Source organism: Pleurodeles waltl, chromosome 10, assembly GCF_031143425.1.
Source record: "Pleurodeles waltl isolate 20211129_DDA chromosome 10, aPleWal1.hap1.20221129, whole genome shotgun sequence".
Lineage (NCBI taxonomy): Eukaryota > Metazoa > Chordata > Amphibia > Caudata > Salamandridae > Pleurodeles > Pleurodeles waltl.
The window spans coordinates 346,533,710-346,549,490 of NC_090449.1; the positions used below are offsets into that span (position 1 = coordinate 346,533,710).

Below are 15,781 nucleotides of genomic sequence, written 5' to 3' on the forward strand. Positions count from 1 at the left end.
AGATGACATGTGAAGGATCCTAAAACAAAATACCAAAGGAATGTTAATGGTTTCACCAAAGAAATTAGACTCAAATGATCAGGTAGGAGGACACACATACTTAGCACACACAAACAAAATCTAAGTCAATAAACACAGTAGTAAATACATGAAAACTTTGATCAATACACATCTTTGCCTTGGACTTTCCAGAACAGACCATTCCTATTAAATTTCCACCACAGACTGATATGTTCAGTATGTCACAAGTTGTTATGACATTGAATGTTACAATATGTAACTGTACACTTACACTCAGGTGAATAAGTGTGAATGACATCTTGATGTAGGTCAATTCCTTCCTCTTCACCACTTTCATCTTCATTGGGAATTTCAACATCCTCACCCTCGTGACTCTTCATGGTCTTCATCCTTTGCAATGATTGGGGTATTCCATCGCAGGGCGATGTTGTGCAGCATGCAGCAGGCAACCGTGATTTGGCACACCTTATCGAGGGAATAGAGGAGTGCTCCACCGGTCTTGTCCAGAGACCAAAATCTGACCTCCTGGAGCCTAAAAGCCCCCTCCACTGGCCTCCCTGTTCTTCTACAGGCCTTAATGAAGCAGACATCCACTGGCATTGTTGGGTTTATCAGTGGTGCCAACAAACATTGTTGGTTAGGATATGCTCCTCCATAGAAGCAATATATTGATAGTTTAAGATTATATCAAGCCATTATACGTTCCTAAACTAGGATTATAGCAAACAACCCCCAAGTCATATTGTACTTACCAACAAGGCAGACCCTCTCAGGTCCAAGTTGTGACATTTGCAGGGTCATAGTGCTGTTCTGTAGTACAAAGGATTCATGTGTTTACCCGGTAAAGCGGGAACACTCACTTGAGATGTATAAATCTGGTAAGCAGACATCTTGCACACTGATGTAATGAAACTCTCGCAGATTGTGGTAGACTTGTTCCCTAGTGCGTGGTGGCACTAAGGCAATATGTGTGCCATCAATTGCTCCAACCATATGTGGTATGCCACCCAAATTATGAAATTCTCCCTTTGCATTTGCCAAATTCTGAGCTTTTGGAAACTGGATGAAGCTGTTGATGTGTCTTATCACTGAAGCAAGGATGTCTTGTAGCACACCATTGAAAGTTGTCTGTGACATGCATCCGGATACTGCCACAGTGTATTGAAAAGATCCAGTGGCCACAAAATGTAGTACTAACATGAGTTTCACTGTTGGTGTTATTGCTGTTCTATTCATATTGTGAGACCGGAGATCAGGTTCCAGCTGCTGACACAAATCCAGTATAGTTTGCCTATTTAATCTGACGTTTTTGATAATGTCTCTTTCGTCCATGTTGGCAAGGTCTGGAAACAGTATGACGACTTGAGGGCACATTCTTCTATCTATCCTTGGGTTAATATGTCTGCATGTAAGGAAAACAAACAATCAATTAAAATTGTCACACAGGTCTTTCACCATCAATACACATGTCATATATGTTCCCTTCATGTTTGAACATTTTAGCTACTTCAAATCTAAATGTGTCTACATGTTTAACATTTTTTAGAATTAATGTGTCAATAATACATTTGAAATGTGAACAGGATTTATTTATTTTTGTTTATACAATGACCGTCAGCCAGAAGTATAATATACACCGCAGTACTAACAGTGTAAAACATAGTAACAGTTCACTTTTTTATGTGTCATATTTTGGCAAAAACAGTGTCGTACATGTCTGAGATTTGTATACAAAGTAGCCACTACTTGAGTGCTGGTGATGCACAAACAATTTAAAAATACACAGATTCACATCCTTAAATGCCAGGCGCCTGACTTTGACTTTGACCGTGTAGGTGGTGGAAGACTCTGCAACAGACACTGCCATAGGCTAAAGTGCGTGACGGCTATGCACGAAAGCCAATCGCTATGTCAGTCTCCCCTGTGGAATGTGTATGCTGTGTACTTGTACGCTGCTTCTGGAAAAATGTTCACTTGCCTCCTAACACTGCAACCAACAACACCTCCTCAACTTTTGCTGCTGTTACCAACCTCTGAAAACCAGGATGCCTGGCAAAGCAGATGACATGGCCCTGGCTTCTCCCCTAGGGGAGTTGGAGCTCCTCACCAGGGAGGTCCTGTCCCTCTGAGGCCAGCTGTATGGGAACCCATACAAACAGGTACATGTTTGAGTGGGAAATGTTTGGCAAAGTAACTTGTTCTTCCTTTGCATGAGGCTAATTTGTCCCTTTTATCATGAGTGAAGTGTTCTTACCGGAGTGTAGTGACTTGAATGATTTAGCTGGGCACATAATGTTGTTTGACAATGTTGGTAATGTCTGTACATTGAAATTAAATGTTACCTGAAAGAATTAGCTGAGTTTTTAGTGCATGTTACTCACAATTCCAGATTTAATTAGATAAACTACAAGCACCTTACTACCAGTGGTTTGTAGGCACTGTACCAATAGTTTAAGTAGAAACATACAGTCCTTGTTGAAATGAGAGAAATATAAAGTCCAAGTAGAATCTTTAAAGTAATTGAGTTGTCTGATGTTGTTCTGTCAAGTGAATGTTGTTTAGTCTCATCCATACAGGTCAACGGCCATCAGAATGCCCATCAGAAATGGGATTTGTGGAAGGCCATCCTGAAGAAGGTGCAAGCCCTGGGGGTCTTTAAGCAGTGCAGTCTGTATTGCAGGAAGAGGTGGGAGGACCCCCGATGCTGGACTAGAAAGTCAGTGGATGTCCAGCTCCTCCAGGCCTCCAAACGGGGCAAGCGTGTGCACCACACCATGACCCCCTTATGGCCTCATCCTTGTGGCGGCGTACCAGGAGCTTAATGGGCAGTTGAGGGCCTAACAGCAGCATGAAGGGGGAGTTATTGTATGCCGCAAATCCTGTTGTTTATCCTTTTTTATTTACAGCAATTTTGTTTGGCATTAACATGACGGTTGACACACATCCAACCAAGATGAGAATTTCAGGAGGTATACGTTTTTCAGACGGTGTCTGATGCTGCGTGTGTGTGCATTATTTTGTGCTAAAGGTTGTCACAAGATTCCTCATCACAAGCCAAGTACTGTTTTGAGCAGACCAATGGCTGCATGCAAAAAAAAGGGGACCTGCATTTTCTCCATGTTATGAGGGACATTTGTACCAAACATGCCCCATTTGAGGATTGGGTCAGTTGTGATGCTCCATCACACATGCGAGTAGGTAATGTAGGGCCTATTACCTGTGACAGGGCATAGTAAGCACTTATGATACAGTTGATGTTTCAGACTTTATATTGGTAAATTGGCAAAATTAAAATATGATCATGAGCATCTGCACCAAAAGGACTGGAAACATGTGTACAATGGCATCATTCCCTATCTGAAATACATTAGAAATATATTTCAACAGAAACATTCTATTCATTTCATGTAGACAGTAGCAGATTGTCATGAAGCCTCAGTCCTTCCCAAATACGCATATAAGCCAGTCTGTGTCAATCAACATGATTTTTTATGTCAATCTTTATTGGTTGAAACAGATAGGAATGTGTCAAGATTGGTGACAGAGGTACAGGTACCCCAAAATTACATTTATGTGTCCATAGTTGTGTCCAGATGAGAAAGCAATGATGGTGAGAAAAGTAACACGTCAAAGGACAATTGCAGATGTAAGGTTACATCACAAAGGTGTTGGGGTATGCTATCTTGATAAGCCAATATCAGGTTCAAAACATGTCTGTTTTGGAAATGTGGAAATGTTTTTGCTCTGTACTAAAGTGGTGTACGAATGCATCCAGGCTCATGTATTTACTCATGCTATCAAAGCAATTTGCCATGCTGAGAAATAAAAGTAGATACGGTGACAAAAGGCATGCATGATATGGGAGCTAGCATGGGGAATTTCTAGACTGTGGGCAAATGGTTTGTGCAATTCTTCCTCACATGTATGAGATACTGATAAATAAGCTGGTTTAATATGTAGACTTGGCAAATGTTTTGTCAGCAAATTTCATGTTCAAATCTATTTACACAGATACCCTAGAGCTGTTGTATCTGTCTTTACAGAATCATCTGGGCAAGGCGATAGTGACAGTGGCCATGCTGGTGGGGAAGAAGCTGGGTACTGTGGTCCTGATTCAGACACCAATGACACTGAGGGACCCAGTGCCATGAAGGGTGGCAGACTCTAGAGCAATAATTCCACCTGCATCGTCGTCTGTACCCATCTTTCCACCTCCACCATCCTCTTGCTCCCCCCATTAGGCTGTACCTGCTCCCCTAAAAGGGGTGGCATCACCTTTGCTGCAGGCACCTCCCCTTCTGTCCTTGTCTCCCAGGCTGAGGCTAGTGATGTATAGTGGACTATTTCTTTGGGCCAAACTGCAGTACTCAATGCCATCCATGGGCTTAGTCGTAAGATGAGACAGATGCTAGCTTAGCTTGATGGCATTCACAGTGTCATGTCTGGCCTACAGTTGTCGTTCCAGGGTCTGGCCTTCTCAGTGAATGCAGCCTCCCACCCATCCCAACCTTGTGCCCCAACACCCACCCCTTCCCTACCCAAAGTCTCTCTTCCCAGTCCTATACAAAGCACTCCTTTACATGCACCAACTCAAACACACTCAAACAGCACATTCTTACAAAAACACAAACATAGCAAGAAACACAGACACACATACCCATGCAGACACCACACCCCCCACTACAACTACAAGCATACCCACAGACACCTCACCCACCATGACACAATTATCCACACTCACCAACAGCACAGCCGCAGATACCACATCCATCACAACACAAACATCCACACTCACCACCAGTGCACCTGCAGACACCACACCCATAACAACACAAACATCAGCACTGACCACCAGCACAACTGCGGACACCATGCACACACCACAACACAAACATCCACACCCACCACACCCACAGACACCAAGCCCCCCACAACACACACATGCACCAGCATATCCACAGGTACCATAACCATGCAGCACCCCCACAGCGTACCCATCCACACACACACATACTGTACACAAATGCCCACTCTCATCCACAGAACAGACAACTAGTAAAAACACAAACCAAAACATGCACCACATACACCACACCTACAGACACCCACCTCATCAATAGACACATGTATATCAGACACTGCCACTCCCTCTACCTCCCAACACCAACCCCCTTCCAGACACCCTATCTTTTTTTCCTAAGGAGGTCCTGATGTTAGGCTTGGGGGCTGACCCCTTCATCATCTCAGACCACCCCTCCTAAACATAAGACCCCCCACCCAAACATGTTGACAACCCTTCCACTCTCCAACCCACCCCTGCCACATCCCAACCTACCACTTCCAAACCCAAACCCACCCCTCCCAAATCCAAAACCACCCCTCCCAAATACAAACCCACCCCTGAGAAACCCAAGGAACCCCCAAGTAACATCATTGAGGTGTATGCTCTCTGCCCCAAAGATGCTCCTTCCAGAAGAGGTTTATTTTGGCAGTGTGAATAGAAGGTAAGTTATGAGCATGTAACCTAGACTTGGGACTTTGTGGCATTGAGCCTTTGTTGTTTTTGACTTCCCTCCATATGATTTATGGAGCTGTGTCTTATTCATATTTTAAAAAACGTATACTTTGAGAATACCTTTGTCCTGGCTTTATTTTTGGATTGTTAGTAGTTGTTTGCTGTTGATGTTATTTTTGTTAATGTGTGTGTCATGCACTTGCTCTCATTTGTGACAGCAACTAGCACAGGTTTTCATTTTAGCAATTTTATAATGCATACATTAGAGTTGCTCAGATGTGATGGACATGTCAATTTTGGTGCAAGCATTCATCATGTTGCTGGACTCTTACACCAAAAATATTTGTGTTTCTGTAATTATAACTTAAGAATGCATGTGTCTTTATTTTAACATCATGTGTCAATAATATACACATATGCATTACACAGGGAATGTGACACTTTACAGTTAAATTACATCTAATGTTTGTCATAAATTATTGCACACACCTGTATGGGCACATTTCGATTTGGAATTGCTGTGACTTTTTGTGTAGTATCCATTGCCACAAAGGTAGTTAGAACCAGATTGGTGGGAGTTACTAATATCTCAATCTGTGTTCTTAAACATTTTTCTAAGTACGACATTATAACATATGCATTTTTACATCATTCTACTATTTCTTGCAAGTATTTGTTAAACATGTTTTAGTCCATTGCTAATGTACAGCAACAATGCTGAGGATGACAGGTAAAACAGTGACTTGCCTTCTGTTTGGGAGATGACAAAGTTGACTTTCATCTTGTTCCAATTTCAGCTGCAAAGGGAGTAGTTGTACGATTGGATTCATAGTGGCAGGAAATGGGAAAAGTAGAAAAATAAATAAGTTTTGTGCTTATATCCCTCCCAATCTACCAACTCAGATAATTTGGCGGGAATGCACATCATGATTGGCTTGGAGGTAAAAGGGGCTGGAGTCCTGCCACCAGCCGCTTTTGCCCATGGCACCATCGACGGGGGTGGTGATTCCTGGCGGTGACAGTGGTTTGTCGGCGGTCTTTCATCTATGGGATTGCCAACATCAAAATAGGGTAGCGTCATCTCCAATTCGACAGACAGGGAATCTGAAAGGAAATCGACGGCGGAACCGTTACCGCAAAGATCTAAATCAGGCCCTTAGTTAGGTAAATATACAATCTGTAGAATGTTTATGCAAATTATGTAGGTTTTAGCTTTATGGATAAGGGATATGTGATGAACTATGTTTGAGGCATTTCTAGGATTTACCTTAACTGTAGTTATGACTGCTGAGAATTTTATAATAATTATAAATATTCTGATACATATTATTTCTCTACGAACTATGCAAAACAAATAACTAATCATTGCAAATTATCAGGTATTGTATGTCTGATCTGTTTCTGAGAACCAGGGTGAGGCTTCTCCTTTGGTACTCACAGCAGATTAACGATCCTCTAAGAGGTTTTGTCTGAATCCTAACACTCCTTATCTAATAGATAATAACTCTTTAGAAAAGGAAATGTGGAACAACCACCCATTTTCCTTTTCTCTGAATAGGGTATGACACATATTGTTTTCCTTTTGTGGCTTTGGATATCTACTCAGTGTGTGCCTTAGGCAATGGGAAAGCAACATGGCACCAATTTATGCATCTTCTGATCTTTGAGGGCCCTTGAGAGCCTGTAACCCCAAAAATATAGATTAGTTTAAATCCCATCACTGCCACCAATTGTCAGAACCCCTTTCAAAGGGATAAGGGGGATGCAGGGTGTACCGAGCCCAACCATGGGGGTTGAGGCCTTTTACTCTTTCACTTCTGCTGTCCCAGGTCCAAACCTATTATTGATCCTGAGTAACTGGGCCAAGTACCACTCCTGCCCATGACTTTCAGTGGTAGATGTGAACAAAGTGCCTAAGACTCCGTCAGAGTGGGGAGGAGTACATACAGATTAATGGATATGGGCTCACAACTCAAAGAACATGCAGCAGCCGCAATAAATCAATGCTCAGCCAAATGCTCATTTTTATATAAAAGAGAAGTGTTTAATTTCCAACTCTACTCATACAAAACAAGATTACAACATTCACAAACAATAACACATTTCACCCTTCAGGGCGGGGCTCTAGTGTTTTATTGGCAAGCTCCTGTCCCACTCTCTTAGCAATGCAATAGTGGTTACTCCCCATTCACTGGTGGCTACATCCAAGAAAGGCTCAACTAGCAGATTGTATCTGAAAAGTCCACTTTGTCCTTTGAAGTCAAGTCAAATGTCTTTTAGTGCCACAGCATTTTCAGCAGCGAGTCCCCTGTGGCCCGATAGGCTTGAAACAAGTCTAACTGGCTCTGGTAGCAGTGAAGCATGCAGCATCTGGAGTGCACTTCATCCACAGGTACTCACAGCAGCTCCAGGCCTGATCAGGTGAGTTGACTCCACATAGACTCAGCAGCAGCACTCAGCAGATTCTCTCTCTCTCTCTCTCTCTCTCTCTCTCACACTCTCACACTCTCACACTCTCACACTCTCACACTCTCACACTCTCACACTCTCACACTCTCACACTCTCACACTCTGGCAGCGATTGGAGGTGATCCTGCAAATTTTTCTGCTGGTAGGTTCCCAGTCTCTCAAACAGGGGAGGGAAAGTGGTGATTCCGATGCTCCTGTCCTCGATCCCGGGCTGCAGTGGTGATACTCCCTTGGTGTCCTTACTCATTTTACGGGGTTGGGTCAGTCATAGTCCTTGGTGCTCCTGGTGTCCAACATGTCACCACTGCTCACAGCTTATGGGCTTCGGTCTCATCCTATCGGCACAAGTACTCCTGGCAGCCCCTTGTGCCATGTTGGGTTGCTGCACAGGTGCCATGCAAGTCTTTGGCTCTTACCTCATGGCAGTCTTTACCACAGATGCTCCTTTAGGCACACGGGGTCAATGCAACAATGTCACACAGTCTTCGGCCATTCTCTGCAAGGCAGTCTTTTCCATAGTGACCCCTGCTTGCATCCGGGGTCACCGCAATGGTGCTGCACAGGCTTCCACCTTTACCATACTGGAATCTTATTCACAGTTATCTTCACAGAGGCATACAGGACTTTCTGCACATGGGCAATGACTAGATAGGTTTAGCAGTGGATCTCTTCACACCTCCCACCAGGAGTCCACATGACAGGGCTCCCCACCTTTCTCCTTCCAACACACTCCTCTTCCTTGCAAGGTACACTGGTCGTGGCACACAAGCAGGTGGTGGTGCTCCAGGCACCAGGGCAGGTGGTCTTGGTTTTTCTGGGTGATGTCCCTTCACCCAGCAGGGAGGCTAGCAGGCCTTAGCCCCCAGTCCAAGTCACAGGCAGAAGTCTTGCAGAGCATCCTCTCCACACACAGTCCATCTGGCTGTTTGGCAGTTGACAATTTTTGTGGTCTTAAACTCCCCTTTTTATAGTCCTTTTTCAGACACCAAATGTAATTTTGGGTCTGGGTCTTTGACATTTTATGCTGTGGTTCTGCTTCTTTTAAAGTACATCTCCCTTCCCTCTTCATCTTGAAAAGCACAACACGAGAGAGGCTCCAAAGCTGATAGTCCAACAACACAGGCCCTGTGAGTGACTAGAGTTCACACCTGGATGTCAGTCACAGTGATATGTGCATCAAAAGGTTAATCTCCGGCTCCCAGCCCTACTATTTATGATTCCCGTATCAGCCACACCTCCTTTCTGAGATGTGTCCAGGTCCACTCCTTATGATTTCTCACTAAACCAAAGAGCACCCTTTGAATTGTACAGAGGGAGCCTAGCTCGCCCATCCCTAGTGTGGCATCCAGCTCACAGAAATGCAGCAATACACAAATCAAATCTTGTCTAGGGGAGTTCCTGTACCTTCTCATATCTTCACCATGTAGGCCTGGGTCTCCAAAAATGGAACCTATGATCCTCCAAATTATGTATCATTACAGGCACACTTGAAATCAGTGCATGTATGCAGCACTCTCTCTCTCCAGCACTGTTACATCTGTGTATTGTGCCACCACAGGCATGCATGCACTTAGTACACACATTCCCTCAGAATGCACTGGATAGCACTGTAGCCTTTCTGCATTGTGCTACTTCTAGGCACACATCCACCCAACATACATTATCCATGCACTGCACAGCAGTACATTTTTCATGTACTGCACTTCTCACAGGTCCACTTATACCCAGCACACGCACTCCTCATTCATGTACTGCACAGCACTGCCCTATCCCTACACTGTAGTCCACCCACACATACATCAATTGAAAAGTGTTGTAAATGGCCTTTTTTGCAGGGTTATCCCCAAACATTTTGCCTCTCACCTCCTGTTTTTGACTGTGTGCTGAATTCTGGTTTTGCTGGTTTTAGGACTCTGCACTTTACCACTGCTGACCAGTGCTAAAGTGTAAGTGTTCCCTGTCTAAAGTATACCGGTAATTGGTTTATCCATGATTGGCATATCTGATTTACTAGTAAGTCCCTAACAGTTCCTGTTTATTTAATGACTTGGAACTCCTTAGAGGTCCGGTCCACATAAAACAAGACAAAGTATATAAAAACTGCAAAGACTTCAAAATCAGTGTGATAGAATTTCAATAATACAAGTAAAGTGCATCAATATACAATCTATCAAACTAATTTAATAATTATTAAAGTGTGTCAAACCCTCTTACTTTATAAAACCATCAATATAAATGTAAAAACACCTTAAAAAATGTAAAAACCCCAAAACAAAACATTTCATTTGGGGGATTAAACAATAAATCAAGAGTTTATTTTGATGAACGAACCATAAGTTTCATAAAAAGGCATTTCAACCATTTTCCTCAGTGTCAGCAAACTGGGACAAGAAATTAAAATGTGCTTTAAATCTTGCACCTCAGATTGACATCAGTCACAAACCTTTGACGTGCCATACCATTTGTGAGTTAGTTGCAGTGTATTCAATATTAATAAAATACACAAGTGCCTCACCCCATGGAGAATATTCCAAGCTAAATAAGGCTGCAGTTTTCTTAAAGTAACAGAATTTATTAAAACATTGAATCTCCTCTTTCGCTTGCAAAGCTCTTAAATCTAACTGATAACCTTTACACCATGTAATATCCTTTAAACACATTTTCAACTGTAGGGGTGATACAGCCAAAATTGTAGCAAAGTCTAAATCCAACAATTCTAAAGCATATTTAAAATTTCGAAAAAGCTCTTTCAAAGTAATGAAAACCTCTTTATAAATGAGATGCCTTAATGAAGATTCATCACTGTGAAATAAACCACTAGCGCTCGGGATTACCGCAACTATGCTTTGAACAAAAGAGCTCCTAATACCAAGCTCCAGTCTTAAGGCCGCAGCAGATGCCAGAGTATTACAAGAGACCAGGGCCGTGATTTATACTTTTTTTTGCGTCGCATTTGAGTCATTTTTTTATGCAAAAGCGGCGCAAACTTACAAAATAATGTAAAAAAAAGTATAAAACAGGGCCCAGGCGTAAATTTGCCCTTCAGTTCTGTCTAGAAAACCCCAATCTGCTACATTTATAAATTCTATTGCATATAACAAAATAGCTGGAATCTTCACTTGATAAATTGCAAGGGGGTGAGCAAAGTGGCACCTGTCCACTGCCTTGTAAAATGCACCTTACCCCAATGCTTGAAAGAAAGCCTTGCCCATATTATTTGAAATATGTTCAGAATCACTAAGGGAGCTAGACATAAACGAAAGAAGTATACTCGCTCTAAATTCTGAGAACCCACGCACCATGAAAATTGTACTTTTTTATGTCCCCCCCCCCCTATGAAACACACCACTTGTAATTTCTAAGCATTTATCTTCAAATAATGCTGGTCGACACAGCCATTAAGGGCTGGCAAACAATTGTTCAGCCCTTTCGGGGTGAGATAAATGACTACAATGTCATCTGCATACAATAAACAGATCACTTAACGCCCCCCCCCAATAGTGGACGCAAAGCCATGACTTTTTGCTAAGGCAGTAGGCGGGTCATAAATATACAACAAAAATAGTAACAGGACCTGCTTCAATCCATTTTTGTTGGGATTTTGGATGACAGACCCAGATCAACACTCATCAATACTTTGCACCATGTGGAAGAATGCAAAGCTATAATGAAATGTAACAAATTAACAGGGATGCCTAAGTTGGATAGCTTCTTCCACAGGATCAAACGATCCATCTTATCAAAGGCTATTAAAAAACCTATAAAAGCAGAATGCATAAACAGCACCACCCCTGATTGTTACATATTTTTCATTCATTAACTACAACACTGAGATGTTATCTAGACCCTTTCTGAAACCAGCCTGTTGTAACGGAAGCATCAATTTACTCTCTGATGCTCCAACAAACGTTTCGCAAAGACCTTACCAACGGCGTCCAGTAGGGCATTTTGCTGATAGTTTACAGCAGAAGATCTATCTTCCTTCTCATATAAGGGAATTATTACACTCCCAAACCATGATGGAGACACTACTCTATTTAGGTAACAGTAAATATGGGGTATAGGATCTTTGCTCAAAGCAATGGTTCCTACTTAATCACCAAGATGGACAGCTCATTGGGGCCCATTGCACCCAAAGTTCGCAAGTCCCCAATAAAGACCTCAATTTCGGCTACTGAAGGGGGACCATTGCAATCAATGGCAGCGTTTTGTTCAAACGAGAAATCCAATTTTCTAGAACCCATTTCGCAATTTTCTACATACAAGAGAATATAACCTCTGCATTTTGCCTTAGCTATAGGAAGGGTAAAGGAGGACTTACATGATCCACAACACTCAGAGACAGCCACCCAGTATTTATGGGCATTTTTTGACAGAGCAGCTGCTCTCAAATCAATCCATTTCCGCTCAACAGCTTCCTATCTTATACCTATATTTAGCCTTCCTCTTCTCCTCTTTAATAGTGAAATCATTCTACCTGTTTCCTTTGAAAATGTGATAAACTGTAACCTTGTCAATTCATAAATTTCCTTATTCAGGGGCAACGCTGTGGGACAAATCTTCTTATGAGGTGGCCTAGGGCATTCTAACTGATTTCCCTTTACTATCTTGCCAATAAACTCAGAAAAACAATGGAGAATGTCTCTACTCCAATCATTGAGAGACAAGAAGGCTCTTTCAAGACATCTTTTAAATGTATCATTTTTTATGGAAACCTACGAGTTCTTCCTGTGTGCTTATTAAAGTTAATTTCTTGACCAACAAAATTCCAGATCGCTACAACCGACAAACTCAGCTTTAGTGAAGGGGCCAAGATCTTATGATCACTAAACGAGGAGTCAAACATTATCAAATCCTCAACAGATTGAGCTATAGCATAAGAAGCAACAAAGTAGTCCATAATAGAACCAGCCCTCCAAGATTTATGAGTAAATTGGGCTGGTAAATCTGAATTGAATCTCCCATTTAGAATCAAATACCCACGTTCCCTCGAACAATTTAATAAAGTATAAACCTTTTTTTCTGTTTAAACATTTGATGGAAACAATAAAGGAGGGATCTTAGAAACAGATTCCCTCTTTGTATCAGAAAATAAACTAACAGAGTGATTAGAAATTTTGCAATTTAGGTCACCCAATAACTACACTTCATATTCACCCTTGTTCATCTCAATCAGTGAGATGAAATCAAACACCTCAGTCAAAATGTTATTAAAACTCTTGTCCGTGGGAACATATACATTCACCACTGACAGAGGAATTCTTCTGCCATCTTCTAAAAAACGATTAACCTTCAACATCTGAAATAAATTAGAAGAGACATTTAAGCTTTCATATTCCCATTTTAGCAAACTACTCAAAAGAATGTCAATTCCCCCGTTTGCTTGTCCTTTCTTAGAGGCCTGGGCACTGCAGCATAAAACAGTATAAACTGGGCACAAAACATCAACTGTACACCAGGTCTCCTAGATGCAGATTAGATCAGCATGTAGAGTTCTTTAAAAAACTAACTTTTCGGTTGAGTTCACAATTGCTGCTGCATTCCAGGAAACCACTGTAAAATTATTATAAGTGACCACAGTGTAGGGCATGCCTCGATGCCCGAGTACCAGTTAATGTACCTGCTAGGTATCTCCATTTCTCCTGTTCATCTTTCTCCCAGAGGGCAGAGAGAGCTATATCATTCAGCCCCACATAATTTACTAACCTCTCTCTGTTTGAAATAGAAACATTCAAATGTTTCAGATTAAAGGAAGATAGCTCAGGCATGAGGCTCAAACAACCCTCCCAAGTTGGCACAGCTAGAATGGACATATGGCCAATGGGGGAGGACTTTTTATTCCACACAGGAATAACATATATACCTCTACATTTCAACTGATCACAACTTTGAAGAATTACAATGATTTTAGAATTAAACCAAACTTGTCTTCAATACACCTGGGGCATACACTAAATGTACAAGAGAAAGGCCTTTGCATTGAATCAGTTTAAATGTATCAATATCTGTGAGACAAGATATTAACAAACATTTGCAATGCAATGGGTCTCGCATTTCCTCAAGGTAGAGCTATTCGCTTTGTAAACTCTTAACCGGACCTTTCTTGCCACATAAACGATAATGAAAAGTAAAACAGTTTCACATATGTGAGCAGACGGGCACCAGGAGCCTGAAGGAGACACAGAAAAGGAAACAGAAGTTCACTTTTAGTGAAATGTATCGACAAAAGTGTCATTATCCACGTAACTGGCAAAAGTAGAACTATCCATGTAACCAGCAAATGTAGAATTATCCATGTAACAGGGTCGATGTCATGCAAAGTGCTCGACTACTGCCCAGCGAGATCGTGTTGTGTAGGAAATAGAAAGAAATAGTGCAGAAGCCATTTGGAAAACACAGAGCCTCATATGTTTTCAGTAGTTTACCTGTGCGCCTGCATCCACATCCAAACACTCCCACCCCACCAACCACCCCACACTGTACCCTAAACCCACTAGACCCCCCCCAAAACATGGCACATCAAAAGCACCCATGTTTCACTGACAATGAGTTAAGGGTCATTGTAGATTAAATTGTCAGGGTAGAGCCACACCTCTTCAGGTCCCAGGTCCAGCAAACATCATTGACAATGAAAATGGAGTTATGGCAGAGCATCGTTGACAGGGTCATCTCAGTGGGCACACATGCACACACAAGGAGAAGGGGTAGAACGACCTCAGGGGGAAGTTGCGTTCTATGGAGTCCAGGTACCAGATCGCCCTAAACAAGATTGGCGGTGGGCCCCAACATCCACCCCTTGAATTAACATCCTGTGAGGAGAAGGTCTTGGACATCCTTGATCCTGAGGGCCTGAATGTAATCATCGAAGGACTTGACTCTGGTAAGTCAACATCACCCCCCAGGCACCAACCACTCTGGTCCAGCATGCGTCCCCACCACCCATCACTCCCCAATCCAACCCATCTCACACTTCTGCACCCCCCAGGCACCCCACACCCCTCCCCTGCATGCCACCCCACCCCACCCCATTGTCACCAACCCCACACAGTCACCCCAATGCATGCATACCAAGCACAATGCTAAGCACCACAACTCCCACAATGCATTACTTCCTACACATCGCAGAATCACAGTACCACTTCACAGTGGAACACATGCATGGGAAAACCTGCATTCCAACACATGGCAATGACAGCAATGTTATCCACTATCCTCAACCCTCAATGGCACACGGAAACAATGGCACAATCCGCATCCCCCAAACAATGTCTGCAGTACTGCAGCTGTCATTGCCATCACTGGGAAGCAAGCCAGGCTAACCCATGCATCACATGATGTGGCCAACAAGTACATCTCCAAAATGGAACTCACTCCCTTTCCATCCACAGGTCCCACTGCCAACCCCAGCGGATGCCGGGGTCAGGTAGCCCTCCCCAGGATGAAGGCCCCAGTGGACGTCTGGACAGTGATGATTTGCCGGGCTCATCAGGGATGACTGGTCAGTCCATACCCAGAAGCCCCACCCTGGACACACCAGACTCCCCCTGCCATGTGGCAACTGCACCGCAGCCAGCCTTTCGTCCCCAAACCAGTGCCCCAGGGATGGGTCAATCAGAGGTGTGCCCCACAGTACAGGGGCCTGAATCAAGGGCACACACCGAAGACAATGAAGGTCATGGTGCTACTGGGAGTGGGCACAGGGGGGCAGGGATAATGGGAAGGGACCTGTGGTCCAAGGGATGGGGCAGTCACAACAACAGACTACCCAGGCAGCCC

General features: G+C 43.0%; 1 long non-coding RNA gene across 1 annotated transcript in view; it reads right to left on the reverse strand.

The window, feature by feature from the left end:
• Positions 1-344: 344 nt before the first annotated feature.
• LOC138260763 (uncharacterized) overlaps positions 345-15,781 on the reverse strand; it is an 88,722-nt gene continuing 73,285 nt past the window's right edge. The window contains exon 3 of the long non-coding RNA XR_011198971.1: positions 345-1,423. This is a non-coding gene — a long non-coding RNA (uncharacterized lncRNA). The remainder of the gene's footprint in view (positions 1,424-15,781) is intronic.